This window comes from Elephas maximus, chromosome 9 (assembly GCF_024166365.1).
Source record: "Elephas maximus indicus isolate mEleMax1 chromosome 9, mEleMax1 primary haplotype, whole genome shotgun sequence".
NCBI classification, from domain to species: Eukaryota; Metazoa; Chordata; class Mammalia; order Proboscidea; family Elephantidae; genus Elephas; species Elephas maximus.
Window position 1 is genome coordinate 113,225,222 of NC_064827.1, and position 14,460 is coordinate 113,239,681.

The 14,460-nt window shown below is 40.7% G+C and overlaps 1 long non-coding RNA gene and 1 pseudogene across 1 annotated transcript in view; one reads left to right on the top strand and one right to left on the bottom strand.

Annotated features, from left to right (window-relative positions):
* Positions 1–14,460, bottom strand: part of LOC126083175 (uncharacterized) — a 49,821-nt gene that overhangs the window by 33,209 nt on the left and 2,152 nt on the right. The window lies entirely within an intron of this gene.
* The window catches only part of LOC126083168 (transforming protein RhoA-like), a 512,020-nt pseudogene that overhangs the window by 7,118 nt on the left and 490,442 nt on the right, over positions 1–14,460 (top strand).

Genomic DNA, 14,460 nt, shown 5'->3' on the forward strand with positions numbered 1-14,460 from the left:
TGGTTCAGACTTGAGTACACCCTTAGAAGCATTGCCCTGAAATACTCCTCAAATCTTCAACTGAAACTAGCCCCTGAGGTCACCTTATACCTAAATGACGGATTGGCTCCGAAAAGAATGAATATCACCAGTAAGTACTGTGCTCCTTTGGTTCAAATTCCAAACATTGCTGCTTAACAAGAGTGAGTTAAGAAAATGAGAAATAAACTCAATTGAAATGTGAACCCTCTTAAACTTGCTCTTTTAAAGCCAGTGATTCCAGATTCAACCTCCCAGCTTTCCTACGAGACAAGGCACACAGCGGTGCTGCTCTTAGAAAGCAAGAAATCCATCACCCTGCTGGTCATTCAAACCTCCCAGACTGCCTTGCAATAAGAAATGCTTGATTTTCACATCACCTGCCTCTGCATTTCCTACTACATTGTATTTGCGTTCTTGCATGCACCGCATCGTACTCTCACTGTCCCCTGGCTCCACACATCTTCTAGGAATGCATGTTGGGAGATCTCTTAAGGAAAAGGTCCTCAGTACGTGTAATTCAGTTTACGTTTCCTCCTGTGTTGTGATTAGGAATACATCTCAGCCAGTGTTGCTTCCTCCCTGTTTACATAGCAGGTACTGTGGGAACAAAATTATTCTTTTTTTTTTTTTGTAATATAAATTTATATCTTCAGTTGGTCCCTAAAACATCAGTGTCAGAATTGCATCACTGTATTAAGTGTTTTTTGGAAAACTTTCAATGATCAGATACTCTTTTTCTAGAAATTGCAAGATTTGCATTATTTCTAACTCCCTTAGAGGACTCCCTTGGATGACCCTACAGAGCCAACACGTGGAGCCTCCAAGTGCCCACGCTGAGAGAGAAATCACAGTAGCTGAATCAGACTCAGTCATCACATCTTGTCATTTCCTCCAATGCTCTGAGATTGAGTGGAAGATCGTCTGTCTTCTGTGTACTGTGACCCAAGAACAGAAATGACTTTTATCAGTGGTCAATGCCCACCCTAGACCTTTTCCAAAGCTGAGTTCAAAGTACTTTTGGCCATGCCTCTTCATGGCCAATCTTAGTAAATTGCATATGGGCTAATTTAATCACATATGCTTCCAGGGTCGAAGATTTCCATGCAGTAGAAAAAGGAATTGCAGAATCTGGACATGATTGTCACTCCACAATGCATTGTTTAAATTATTGGCCCTGAGCTCACTCATTCAAATCCAATGGCCTAAGTCCATATGGATGCATCATGGGAAAAAAATGATGGACTAACTGACAAGCAGAAAAATCAGGGAGCAAGCCTACTTTCTTGAGTGCCTACATGCAATAATTTGACCCACCATCTATCTGGATTAAAAATTATTTAAGGTTGCTCCATGATAGAAGCTCAAGCCCTAAGAAAAGTCACCAAGATTTTGCTTTTATCAATCACCATGATGAGTAGCTTTAAAAAATATCAGGACGATTTTTCCTGAACCGCTCTAACTTCATTATCTAAGCTAAGATGTGAGTAGAGTTGTACGTTGCAGCTGCCAGAGAAAATACAAAGATAGGCACATGCAATAAGGTACTTTCTGGTTGCAGAGAATTAAGGCGTGGGAAATGTCCACTGAGGCAGAAGCATTCTTTTCACTGATGCGCAAACAGTGTGGATGCTGAAGATAAAAATGTTCATCGGATCCTATCAAGTTTATAGTTCAGATAAAAATCAGAAATCACAAGGCAATTCATGAGGGAAACATTATGAAATGACTTTGTCACATAATTGTAGCAAAGAGGGGAGAAGAACCCTTGTCTCTTCTAGGCTTGCAATTCTCTGCTTCTCCACTACAATACAACTGCTATTGCCTTTTTCTACATTACCCTCTTGAGTCAAAATATCTTCCCCAGTGACAAGAAACTATGTTAGTGCCAGCAGGGAAACGTTCTGAGTGAAGTCTGTCAGTGTGGAACACTCCTCCTCAGTGTCTCTCTCCTTCCCTTACACCCTCCCATCTGAAGGTCACCTCTGCTGTGAGAGCAGGATTAAAGTTGGTCTCATATTTCTTTTCTTATTGCAACCACTTGGGGTTGGCACCCTTCATCTCCAATGACCAATTTACCTACCCAGGCTCTCTTCTTGAAACAACACGAGTGATCTTTCAACGCATTTCCATATTGATACACTGAAAATTATGCTCATGATGAAAAAAAAAGTCAAACATACTGTACTTAATGAACATTCTACCTTGACTCCCACAAAGATATGAGCACGTACCTTGATTGGCCTGGATTCCAAAAAGCAAGGGTGTGTGTAGGGCTTCATGGCTCAGATTGGCCAGTTAGGAGTTAAATGGGAGCAAGTGTGTGTGTGATTTGACATCCGTGAGTAGAGTCCTGTTTTGGTCTCGAGATACCCACCCATTTCAGGGCCACGGGGCTCTATCTAACACCTAATCTGAGCAGGGCTGTAGTACATTAAGCCCAATAGCTTCAGAGAAATAAAATTTTCTTCTTCCTCGCTCTTATATCTGCTCCCATGCCCACTAAGTGTACGTGCACAAGAGACTTTGATGAGTATTCAATAATCAGATAATCAAACTGACCTACTTGCAATCTCTAGAATGTAACAGCACAGTCCCCATTTCCGCCCCACATTTCCCGTGTCCGTTCAACCAGCGTCTGGACAGGATTTGCCCATTTAGTCTCGTGTATCCACTTCAATTAAGAAGTACACTCTTGACAAGTATTATTTCATATTTTGTATTCCAGTCTAATCTTGTCTGAAGTGTTGCCTTCAGGAATGGTTTTAGTTGTGTGTTAACAGAGAGTCTGGGGCCATGTCCTCTGGGGTTTCTCTAGTCTCTGTCTGACCATTAAGTCTGGTCTTTTTAGGTAAAATTGAGTTCTGCTTGCACTTCCTCCCACTGCATCTTGGACTCTGTTGTGTTCGCTATCAGGCTGGTCATTAGTGGTAGCCAGGCACCATCTAGTTCTTGTGGACTCAGGCTGGTGGAGTCTCTGGTTTATGTGGACCTTTAGTCTCTTGGGCTATTATTCTCCTTGTGTCTTTGATGTTCTTCATTCTCCTCTGCTCCAAGTGTCTTGGGACCAACTGATGCATCTTAGATGGCCACTCACAAGCTTTTAAGACTCCATAGGCCACTCACCAAAGTAGGATGCAGAATATTTTCCTAGTAAACTTTATTATGCCAATTGACCTAGATGTCCCCCGAAACTATGCTCTCCAGGTCGCAGCCCCAGCTACTCTGGCCTTCAAAGTGTTTGGATATGTTCAGGAAACTTCTTAGCTTTTGCTTTGGTCCTGTTATGCTGACTTATCCTGTATTCTGTGTTGGCCTTCCCTTCACCAAAGATGATCCTTGTCTACGAACTGGTTAGTGAATTCCCCTATCGCTCCCTCCCGACACTCCTAACCATCAAAGAATGCTTTCCTTTGTGTTTAAATGTTTGCCTCAGTTCTTATAATAGTGGTTTCATACAATATTTGTCCTTTTGTGACTGATTAGTTTCACTCAGCATAATGCCCTCCAGAGTCATCCATGTTGTAAGATGTCTCGAGGATTCATCATTGTTCTTTACTGTTGCATAGTATTCCATTGTGTGTATGTACCATAATTTGTATCCATTCTGTTGATGGGCACCTAGGTTGTTTCCATCTATTTGCTATTGTGAACAAGGATGCAATGAACATGGGTGTGCATGTCTATTTGTGTGACACCTCTTATTTCTCTAGGATATATTCTAAGGAGTGGGATTGCTGGATCATATTGTACTTGTATTTCTAGCTTTTTAAGGAAGTACCCAATCTATTTCCAAAGTGGTTGTACCATTTTACAGCAGTGTGTAAGTGTTCGAGTCTCTCCATAACCTCTCCAACACTTATTATTTCATGTCTTTTGGATTAGCCTTGCTGGGAAGAGATGGTTTCTCATCCTTGTTTTAATTAGCATTTCTCTAATGGCTAATAATCGTGAGCATTTCCTCATGTGTCTGTTAGGCACCTGAACGTCTTCTGTGATGAAGTGTCTGTTCATATCCTCTGCCCATTTTTTAAATTGGTTATTTGTCTTTTTGTTGCTGAGGTGCTGCAGCATCTTGTAGATATTAGAGATTAGACCCTTATCGGATATGATGTAGTCAATTTTTTTTTCCCACTCTGCAGGTTCTCTTTTTAGTCTTTTGGTGAAGTCTTTGGATGAGCATAAGTGTGAGGAGCTCCCAGTTATCTAGTTTCTCTCCTGGCATTTGCGCATTGTTAGTTATGGTTCGTATAGTATTTATGCAATCCATTAGGGTTTCCAGCATTGTCTCTAAATGTGGTCTATTCTGGAGAATGTTCCTTGTGCACTGAAAAAGAATGTATAATTGGCTGCTATTATTGGGTGGAGTGTTCTGTATATATGTCTATGAGGTCAAGTGGGTTGACTTTGGCGTTTAGATCTGTCTTTATTTTCTTTCTAGATGTTTTGTCCCTCACTGAAAATGGTGTGTTGAAGTCTCCTACTATTATTGTGCTGCTGTCTATTTCTCTTTTCAGTGTTGTTAGAGTTTGTTTTACATATTTTGGAGCTCTGTCATTGGGTGTGTATATATTTCTTGTGGTATGTCCTCCTCGCGTATTGACCCTTTAATCATTTGATAGTATCCTTCCTTATCCTTTGTGGTGGATTTTGCTTTAAATCCTATTTTGTCAGAGATTAATATTGCCACTCCTGCTCTGTTTTGGTTGTTCTCTGCTTGATATATTTTTCTTCCATCCTTTGAACTTTAGTTCATTTGTATCTTTGAGTCTAATGTGTGTCTCTTGTAGGCAGCATATTGATGGATGTTGTTTTTTTGTTTTTTAAACCATTGTGCCACTCTGTCTCTTTACTGGTGCATTTAGTCCATTTATAGTCAGTGTAGTTCTTGATAGTTAGAGTTTAGTGCTGTCATTTTGAATGTTTTATGTTGTTGTTGTGTTGACAGTTTCTTTGTTCCACTTAATTCTCTGTGCCGAGTCATTTTTCTTTATGGATTGTCTTTTAATATTTGTCATTATTGTTGATTTTGTGTTTCCTGAGTCTATGTTTTTCTTTTTTTTTAATTTTGTTGGGGAGATTTATTCGCTTCCTTTGTGGTTACCTTCAGATTTACCTTTATTTTCTAAGTTTAAAGCAATCTTTTATTTCTTGACATCACCTTGACTTCCTCTTCATGTGAAGTTCTATGACTACACTCTTCCCTCTTCTTGTTTTAATGTTGTCATTTACATATTGACATCTATGTTTCCCTATTTCAATCTTTTAGCTTTGACTTATTTTTGAGAATTCCCAATCTAGGTTAATATCCGGTTGTTCTGTCCTGTGGTCTACTCTCGGGTTGTTGTCTGATATTGTTGGTTCTCTAACCTGAGGATTCCCTTTAATATTTCTTGTAATTTTGGTTTCATTTTTACAAGTTCCCTTAACTTCAGTTTATCTGAAAATGCCCTAATTTTGCCATGATACTTGAGGGACAGTTTTGCTGGATATATCATTCTCGGCAAGGAATTTTTTTTCCTTCAAGGCTTCATATGTGTCACCCCGTTGCCTTCTTGCCTTTAGAGTTTCTGCTGAGTAGTCAGAGCTTAGTCTTATTGATTCTCCCTTGTAGGTGGCTATTCATTTATCCCTAGCCACTCCCAAGAGTCTAGCTTTGGTTTTGGCAAGTTCGATTATAATATGTGCTGGCAACTTTTTTGGGGGGAGGGAATCTACCACATATGGGGTTCGTTGAGCTTCTTGGGTAGAAATTTTCTCATCTCTCAGGACACCAGCAAAGTTTTCTGCCTCCAAACCTTTAACAATTCTCTCTGTATTTTCTGTTATCCCCCCTGTTCTGGTACTCCAGTCACTGAGAGTTTTTTCCTCTTGATAGTGTCCTGCGTAATTCTTATATAGATATTTTTATTCTTTTTACTCAAATAAATTGGTGTCAAATAATTTCTCTTCTATCTCACTAATCCTGACTTCCATTGTATCACTCCTGCTCCTATGACCTTTTACCAAGTTCTCTAATTCTGAAATTTTAGTGTTAATCATTGGATTTCTAGTTGCTGTCTATGATTTCTGGCAACCTGTTAAATTTGTCAATCTGTTCCTGCATTGTTTTCCTGAATTCGTCTATGGCTTTTTCTGTATGTTCCTTTGCTTGGTCTGAGTTTGCCTGGTCTCCTTCCGGATATCTTGAAGGGCTCTGTATATTAATCTTGTGAATTCTAACTCCAGTAATTCCAAGACCTTAACTTCCTCTGAAAGGTTCCCTGATTCTTTAGTTTGGTTGCTTGCTGGAGCCATTTTGAACTGCTTTCTTATGTGATTTGATATTTACTCTTTTCACCGACCCATCAATAAATTATTATATTATTCATTGTATGTTCGTTTACTGTGTCCTAGCTTTTTGTTTTGTTTTCTTTAGATATGCCCAAGAGTTTGGGTGTGTGAGTTGCTTTGGATACTGACATCTTTGAAGCACTCACATCCTATCTCCAGGTGGTTAGAGTAGCTAGTAGGTGTGTAAGCTCAGGAATATGTTCACTTTTCTTGTGCAGATGCAGCTCAGGTGTCCAGGTTGTTGGTCACTGAGTGCGTGGTACAGACTCTCACCTACAGTCCGTGACATGCAAGGCTGTGTAAGGGTGTTGGCAGAAGGCACAGGTATCTGGCTGTAGAAGGGGGCTATATGTGCTGGGCAACGCAGGGGGCTGACGGCTGCCCCCAAGTGCCTGGGTGGACGGTGTGCCCCTGTCTCCTAGAGTGCGTAGCATGGTGGGGTTTGCAGCCAGTGCTTGGGCGCCCATTGCTGTTGGCTGTAGGTACTGGGAGGTATTGTATATTCTCAGATCACTGACACGACTGGTGAGATGGAATGAGTGATACCAGTAACCCTCAGGCCCCTGATGTGAGTGGGTGAAGTCCCTGCTTAATGGGCAGGACATTGTCAATTGTCATGAATCTGCAACTCCCCCTTGGCTCTGCAGTTGAAAATAGGCTTCAGGTGTAGGCCCTGCTGTTTTAGGCTAATGACAGCATGTGTTGCTGAACTGGTCCACACAGATATAGTCAGGGGAGAAGGGTGCTGCATGCCCTTGGTCCCCTTAGGCCAGTGCCCAGGCAAAGGGACAGTGCCTGGTCTGAATTCTCAGTTTAGGGGGCATGGTGATTTTTCAAAACTGCGAGACTGGATTGGGCATGGATAGCCCTGAGTTTTGGCTTAGTGGGCATGTGAGTTGTTGAACACTGCAGGACTGGTGTTGGAACAGAGCTGGGTGGGGGATGGGTGAGGACAAAGAGGCAAGTGTCCTCTGTGAAATTCCTAGAGCAAAGTGTCCTCTGTGAAATTTGACCCTTAACAGTAGGTGAGACATTCACACTTAGCTTCCGCAGTTCCAGTACCATTTTTATTCCAATCCAGAGGCTTGTGTAGGCTCTCCGCTGCCTGGCCTCTCCAGACCTGGTGATACATGTCTCGAACACTACTACTTGCCTCAGCCTGCATACACCATCTGACCCAGCCAGCAGGGTGCTGGCATCCTCACAACTGGCATTTCTTCACTGCTTCTGAACAGTCTCTCCTTCACCTTTCCACTCAATCCAACTCCTAAGCTTTTTCTTTGATAATCAGGACGCCTAGACTCTTAGATATGATCGATTCACTTGATTTTTGGACCTTTGTTGTAAGAGCAATGACAGGAAGCATCTGATTATTCCATCATCTTGGCCATGCCTCCTCCTGTTTTCTCTTTACACAATTAAGGTCTGTTCCAAAATATACATATTTTCCATTAAAATAAAGAATTAAAATAATGTCAATGTTTCCCCACCTCACTTCGGGATCAGCAATCCTATTTGTATTTCTTTAGTCTCTTTCTACAATGAGAACTTTAACATTCTCCTAAACATCAAAGTCCCCCTAAGAATAGGCTTGCCAGGTTTAGCATACAAAATTCAGGACTCCAGGGATTTCCATGGAATACTGGGGATACATTTACAATAATATTAGTCCTTGTTTAACAGAAATTTGAAGTCAACAAGTGGCTTGTTTTTTATCTGGCAAAACTACCAAGAGGTATAAAACATTAAGCTGTTATGACTTACTCACCCTCAGAAGAACAGAACTGAATTTGTACTCATAAGGCGTGAGATTGAATCTTCATTCCATAAACATAAAACGCAGCACCCAAAGCAAGCCAGCACACCAATTTCACAAAATCATTAGTGGTCATTTTGATTATCTGGAATAATAAATACTCCTCAAACACTCTTGAGCACCTAGGCTTAGTGGGCTTGGGAGAAGATGTAAGGACAAGGAAGGCACAAAATCTTTTACTCTGAAGGAAAAGGGCCTACTATGCTACAGCCCTAGGCTCTCCAGGTGTTAAACAGGGCCCCATGGCCCTGAAATGAGGGGATATCTTGAGACCAAGGCATGATTCTACTCACCAAAGTCAAATCCCCATCCACACACACTTGCTCCCATCTAAATTCTAGCTGGCAATTCTGAGCCATGAAGTCCTGCTTCTCAGCTTCAGCTTCACCTGTCTCCATCACACACCCTTGGTCTTTGGAATTCAGGCTCATCGAGGTATTTGCCCATATCTTTGGGGGAATTGTGGTATTATCAGCTTTAAACGAAAATATTTTTGACTTATTTTTCATCATGAACATAATTTTCAGTGTATTAAAGTCAAAATGGGTTGAAAGACCATTCATTTTGTTGTTGTTTGAAGAAGAGAGGCTTGGTAGAAAAACTGGTCACGGGAGATGAGGTTTTTGACCCCAACTGGCTGCAAAAAGAAAAGAAATGTGTTGTTATTGCTTTTAGGTGTGGTCGAGTCGGTTCCGACTCATACCGAAACTATGTAGAACGGAATGAAAGCTTGCCTGCTCCTGACCATCCTTACAATCATTGCTATCGTTGAGCTCATTCTTGCCGCCACTGCGTCAATCCACCTCATCGAGGGTCTTCCTCTTTTCCACTGACCTTGTACTTTGCTAAGCATAAAGTCCTTCTCCAGGGACTGATCCCTCCTGACAACATGTCCAAAGAATGTAAGAGGCAGTCTCGCCATCCTTGCTTCTAAGGAGTATTCTGATTCCATTTCTTCCAGGACAGATTTGCTCGTTCTTTTGGCAGTCCATGGTATATTCAATATTCTTCACCAACACTGCAATTCAAAGGCATCCATTCTTCTTTGGTTTTCCTTATTCATTGTCCAGCTTTCACATGCATATGATGCGGCTGAAAATACCATAGCTTCGGTAAGGCTCACCTTAGTCTTCAAGGTGACATCTTTGCTTTTCAACACTTTAATGAGCTCCTTTGCAACAGATTTACCCAGTGCAATGCGTCTTTTGGTTTCTTGATTCCTGCTTCCATGGCTGTTGATCATGGATCCATGTAAAATGAAATCCTTTACAGCTTCAATCTCTTCTCCATTTATCAGGATGTTGCTTATTGGTCCAGTTGTGAGGATTTTTGTTTTCTTCATGTTGAGGTGCAGTCCATAGTGAAGGCTGTGGCCTCTGATCTTCATTAGTAAATGCTGCAAGTCGTCTTCACTTACAGCAAGCAAGGTTGTGTCATCTGCATAATGCAGATTGTTAATGAGTCTTCCTCCAGTCATGGTGCCTCGTTTGTCTTCATACAGTCCAGCTTCTCTTATTATTTACTCAGCATACAGATTGAATAGATATGGTGAAAGGATACAACCCTAAAGCACACCTTTCCTGACTTTAAACCAGTCAGTATTCTCTTGTTCTGTCTGAACAACTGCCTCTTGATCTATGTAAAAGGTCCTCACGAAGACAATTAAGTGTTCTGAAATTCCTATTCTTTGCAATGTTATCCATAATTTGTTATGATCCACACAGCCTTTGCATAGTCAATAAAGCACAGGTAAATATCCTTCTGGTATTCGCTGTTTCATCCATGATCCATCTGACATCAGCAGTGATATCCCTGGTTCCACGTCCTCTTCTGAAACCAAACTCAATTTCTGGCAGTTCTGTGTCCATATACTGCTGCATCCGTTTTTGAATGACCTTTAGCAAAATTTTGCATGCATGCGATATTAATATTGTTTGATAGTACCCGCATTCGTTTGGATCACCTTTCTTGGTAATAGACATAAACATGGATCTCCTCTAGTCAATTGGCCAGGAAGTTGTCTTCCATATTTCTTGGCATAGACGAGTGTGCATCTCCAGCACTGCATCTGTCTGTGGACACATCTCAATTGATAGGCCGTCAATTCCTAGAGACTTGTTTTTTGCCAATGCCTTCAGTGCAGCTTAGACTTCTTCCTTTAATGCCATTGGTTCCTGATCATATGCTACCTCTTGAAATGGTTGAACGTAGACTAATTCTTTTTGATTCTGTGTGTTCCTTCCATCTTCTTTTGATGCTTCCTGTGTCATTTAATATTTTCCCCATAGAATCTTTCACTATTGCAACTCAAGGCTTGATTTTTTTCATCAGTTTTTTCAGCTTCAGAAATGCTGAGTGTGTTCTTTCCTTTTGGTTTTCTATCTCCAGCTCTTTGCATATGTCATTATAATTCTTTACTTTGTCTTCTTGAGCTGCCTTTTGAAACCTTTTGTTCAGTTCTTTTACTTCATCATTTCTTCCTTTTGCTTTAGCCGCTCAACATTCATGAGCAAGTTTCAGAGTCTCCTCTGACATCCATCTTGTTCTTCTCTTTCTTTCCTGTCTTTTCAATGACCTCTTGCTTTCTTCATGGATGATGTCCTTGATGTCATTCCACAACTCATCTGGTCTTTGGTCACTAGTGTTCAGTGTGTCAAATCTATTCTTTAGATGGTCTCCAAATTCAGGTGGGATATACTCAAGGTCATATTTTTTGTCTTGTGGACTTGCTCTGGTTTTCAGTTGTAAGCTGAACTTGCATATAAGCAATTTATGGTCTGTTCCACAGTCGGCCCCTGGCCTTGTTCTGATTGATGATATTGAGCTTTTCCATCATCTCTTTCCACAGATGTAGTCAATTTGATTCCTGTGTGGTCCATCTGGTGAGGTCCTTGTGTATAGTCTCCGTTTATGTTGGTGAAAGAAGGTATTTTCAATGTAGAATTCGTTGGTCTTCTAAAATTCTATCATTCGATGTCCAGCGTTGTTTCTATCACCAAGGCCATATTTTTCAACTCCCGATCCTTCTTCATTATTTCCAACTTTCGCATTCCAATCACCAGTAATTACCTATGCATCTTCATTGCAAGCCCCCACGTTTCTGTCAGTTTTCCGTACTGTGGGGGCTTGTGTGAGCTGCTGTGATGCTGAAAGCTATGCCTCCGGTATTCAGATACAAGCAGGGTCACCCATGGAGGACAGATTTCAGGTGAGCTTCCAGACTAAGACAGACTAGGAAGAAGGACCCGGCAGTCTACTTCTGAAAAGCATTAGCCAGTGAAAACCTTACGAATAGCACCACAACATTGTCTCATATAGTGCTGGAAGATGAGCAACCCAGGTTGGAAGGCACTCAAAAGACAACTGGGGAAAAGCTGCCTCCTAAAAACAGATTCAACCGTAATGATGTGGATGGAGTCAAGCTTTGGAGACCTTCATTTGCTGACGTGGCTCAGCTCAAAATGAGAAGAAACTGCTACAAACATCCATTAATAATAGGAACCTGGAATGTACAAAATATAAATCTAGGAAAATTGGAAATAATCATAAATGAAATGGAACACACAAACATCAATATCCTAGGCATTAGTGAGCTGAAATGGACTGGTATTGACCATTTTCAATCTGATGATCATATACTCTACTATGCTGGGAATGACAACTTGAAGAGGAATGGTGTTGCATTCATCATCAAAAGGAACATTTCAAGATCTTTCCTGAAGTACAACGCTGTCAGTGATAGGATAATATCCACACACTTAAGAGGAAGACTAGTTAACGTGACTATTATTCAAATTTACGCACCAACCACTAAAGCCAAAATGAAGAAATAGATTTGTATCAGCTGTTGCAGTCTGAAAAATTAATAAATGCAAGACCAACTTTAATCCAGCTGTCAGAGCACTAGTGGTTTCTGGATGGGCAGGTGTAGGGGAAGCAGAGAGAGGCTGAGGAGGAGAGTTCCACACTGACGGCCTTCACTCAAAAGATGTCCTTACTGGCATTAACAACACTGGTGGTGTAGTGGTTAAGTGCTATTGCTGCTAACCAAACGGTTGGCAGTATGAATCCTGCAGGCGCTGGTTGGAAATCCTAATGAGCTGTTCTACTCTGTTCTGTGGGTTCGCTGTGAGTCAGATTTGACTCGGATGCAACAGGTTTGGGCACTAACATAGTTTCTTATCCCTGTTTAAAGATATTTTGACTCAGGAAGAAATGTTGTAGAAAAATGCAACAGCAGTAATATTGTAGTGGAAAAGCAGAGAATTCATCCGGAGGAGACAAGGGTTCTTTTTTCCTCTTTGCTACAATTATGTGAGAAAGTCATTTTATAACGTGGTCCTCACGAATTGTGTCATGATTTCTGAGTGTTATCTGAATTATAATAAAACCGATGGGACCCAGTGAGTATTTCTATCTACAGTATCCACAGTGTTTGCCCAACCACTGTGAAAAGTGCACCTCCATGCAGCTTCTGCCTCTCTGGATATTACTCTGCAGGCAGAAAGTACTTTCTTTGTATTCTCTCTGGCAGCTACAATGAACGACTCTACACACAGCTTAGATGATGCAGTTAGAGAGAGTCAAGAAAATCATCCTAATATTTTTTAAAGTTACTCGTTCTGATTGATAAGTCTTGGAGACTTTTCTTGGGATTTGAACTTCTATCATAGGGCAACCTTAAAGGACGTTCAACCCAGACTTTCCTATTACGGGAATGGTCAGCCAAATTATTGTATCTAGGCACTCAAGAAAAGCAGGCTTGCTCCGTGATTCTTCTGCTTGTCAGTTAGTCCACTGATTTTTTTTCCATGATATACACACAAGGATTTAGGGCCATTGGATTTGAATGAGTGAACTCAAGGCCAGTGATTCAAACATTGCATTCTGGAGAAACAATCATGTCCAATTCTGCAATTTCTTTTTCGAAATTGGAAATCTTCGACTCTGGAAGCGTATGTAATTAAATTAGCCCATACGAAACTTACCAAGATTGGCCATGATAGGGCGAAGCCAAAAGTCCTTTGACCCGGCTCCCTGACCATTCTTGTGGAAAGGTCTAAACAGGCATTGCCCACTGATAAAAGTCATCTCATATCTCCCAGCTCTGTACATCATCAGGCCTTGCTGCCATTTCCTTCCTGCAGTCTTCGTGTGGGATTCTCATTCCTGGGTCAAGATGCTGAGACTCTCCTATTCTTCTCTCCTAAATCTCAGTATCCATGTCTTACCACTTACAAATTAAATAAAGCAGAGAAAATAAACCACACAAGAACCAAGAAAATATACCACCTATTTATAATTTATATATTGCAATCCCCAAAGTGTTCTTAATATGCAAAACCATCTTGAAAAAAGAAGAAGCTGTAGGACACACAATTCAAGATTTAAAATACCACTACGCACATGCAGTACACTAAACATTCTGGTTCTGGCATAAGAATAGACATAGAGACCAAAGGAATAGAATTGGGGGTTCAGAAATGAATTTGTACGTCTTTGCTCAATTTGTTTCAACAGTGATGCTATGTCCATTGAATGTGCAAATAATGGTCTCTTTAACATATGATGCTGGGAGAACTGGATTTCCACACAGAAAAGCATGAATGTGGACACGTACTCCACACCATATACAAAATTTACTCTAAATGGATAGATGACCTAAATATGAGAACTAAAACCATAAAACCCTTAAAAGTAAGCATCAGAGTTATATTTCATGTTTTTTCCCCCCACACTTTCATAGATATGCCATAACAAACAAATAGATAAATTTCTCTTGGTGCAATTTAAATCTTTTGTGTATCAGTGAGCACTATCAAGAAAGTGAAGACAACTACAGGTTGCGAGAGCATACTTGGAATCTCCACATTCCTTAAGGGTTTCATATTCAGAAATATAAGGAGTGCCTAGAGCTAAATACAGAAACACAAGCTACCCAATTTAAAAAAGTGGCAAAAGGCATAAATAGGCATTATTCCAAAGAAAATACAAATGGCCAGTATGCACATGAAAAGAGGCATCAGCAGTCATTAAAAAAAAAAATCAAAATCACAATGAGGTATCACTCCACATCCCACTGATGGGTATTGCCAGAAAAAAACAAACAGAAGAAAGTTAGTGAGAATGGAAGAAACGGAGCCATGTGCATTGCTACTGCGCATCTGAGGTGCTACAGCCACTGTAGTACACAGTTTGGTGGCTCCTCAAATAATCTAACAAAGAATTGCCATATGACCCTGTCATTCCACTCCTAGGCATATACACAAAAGAATTGAAAGTACAAAAACACA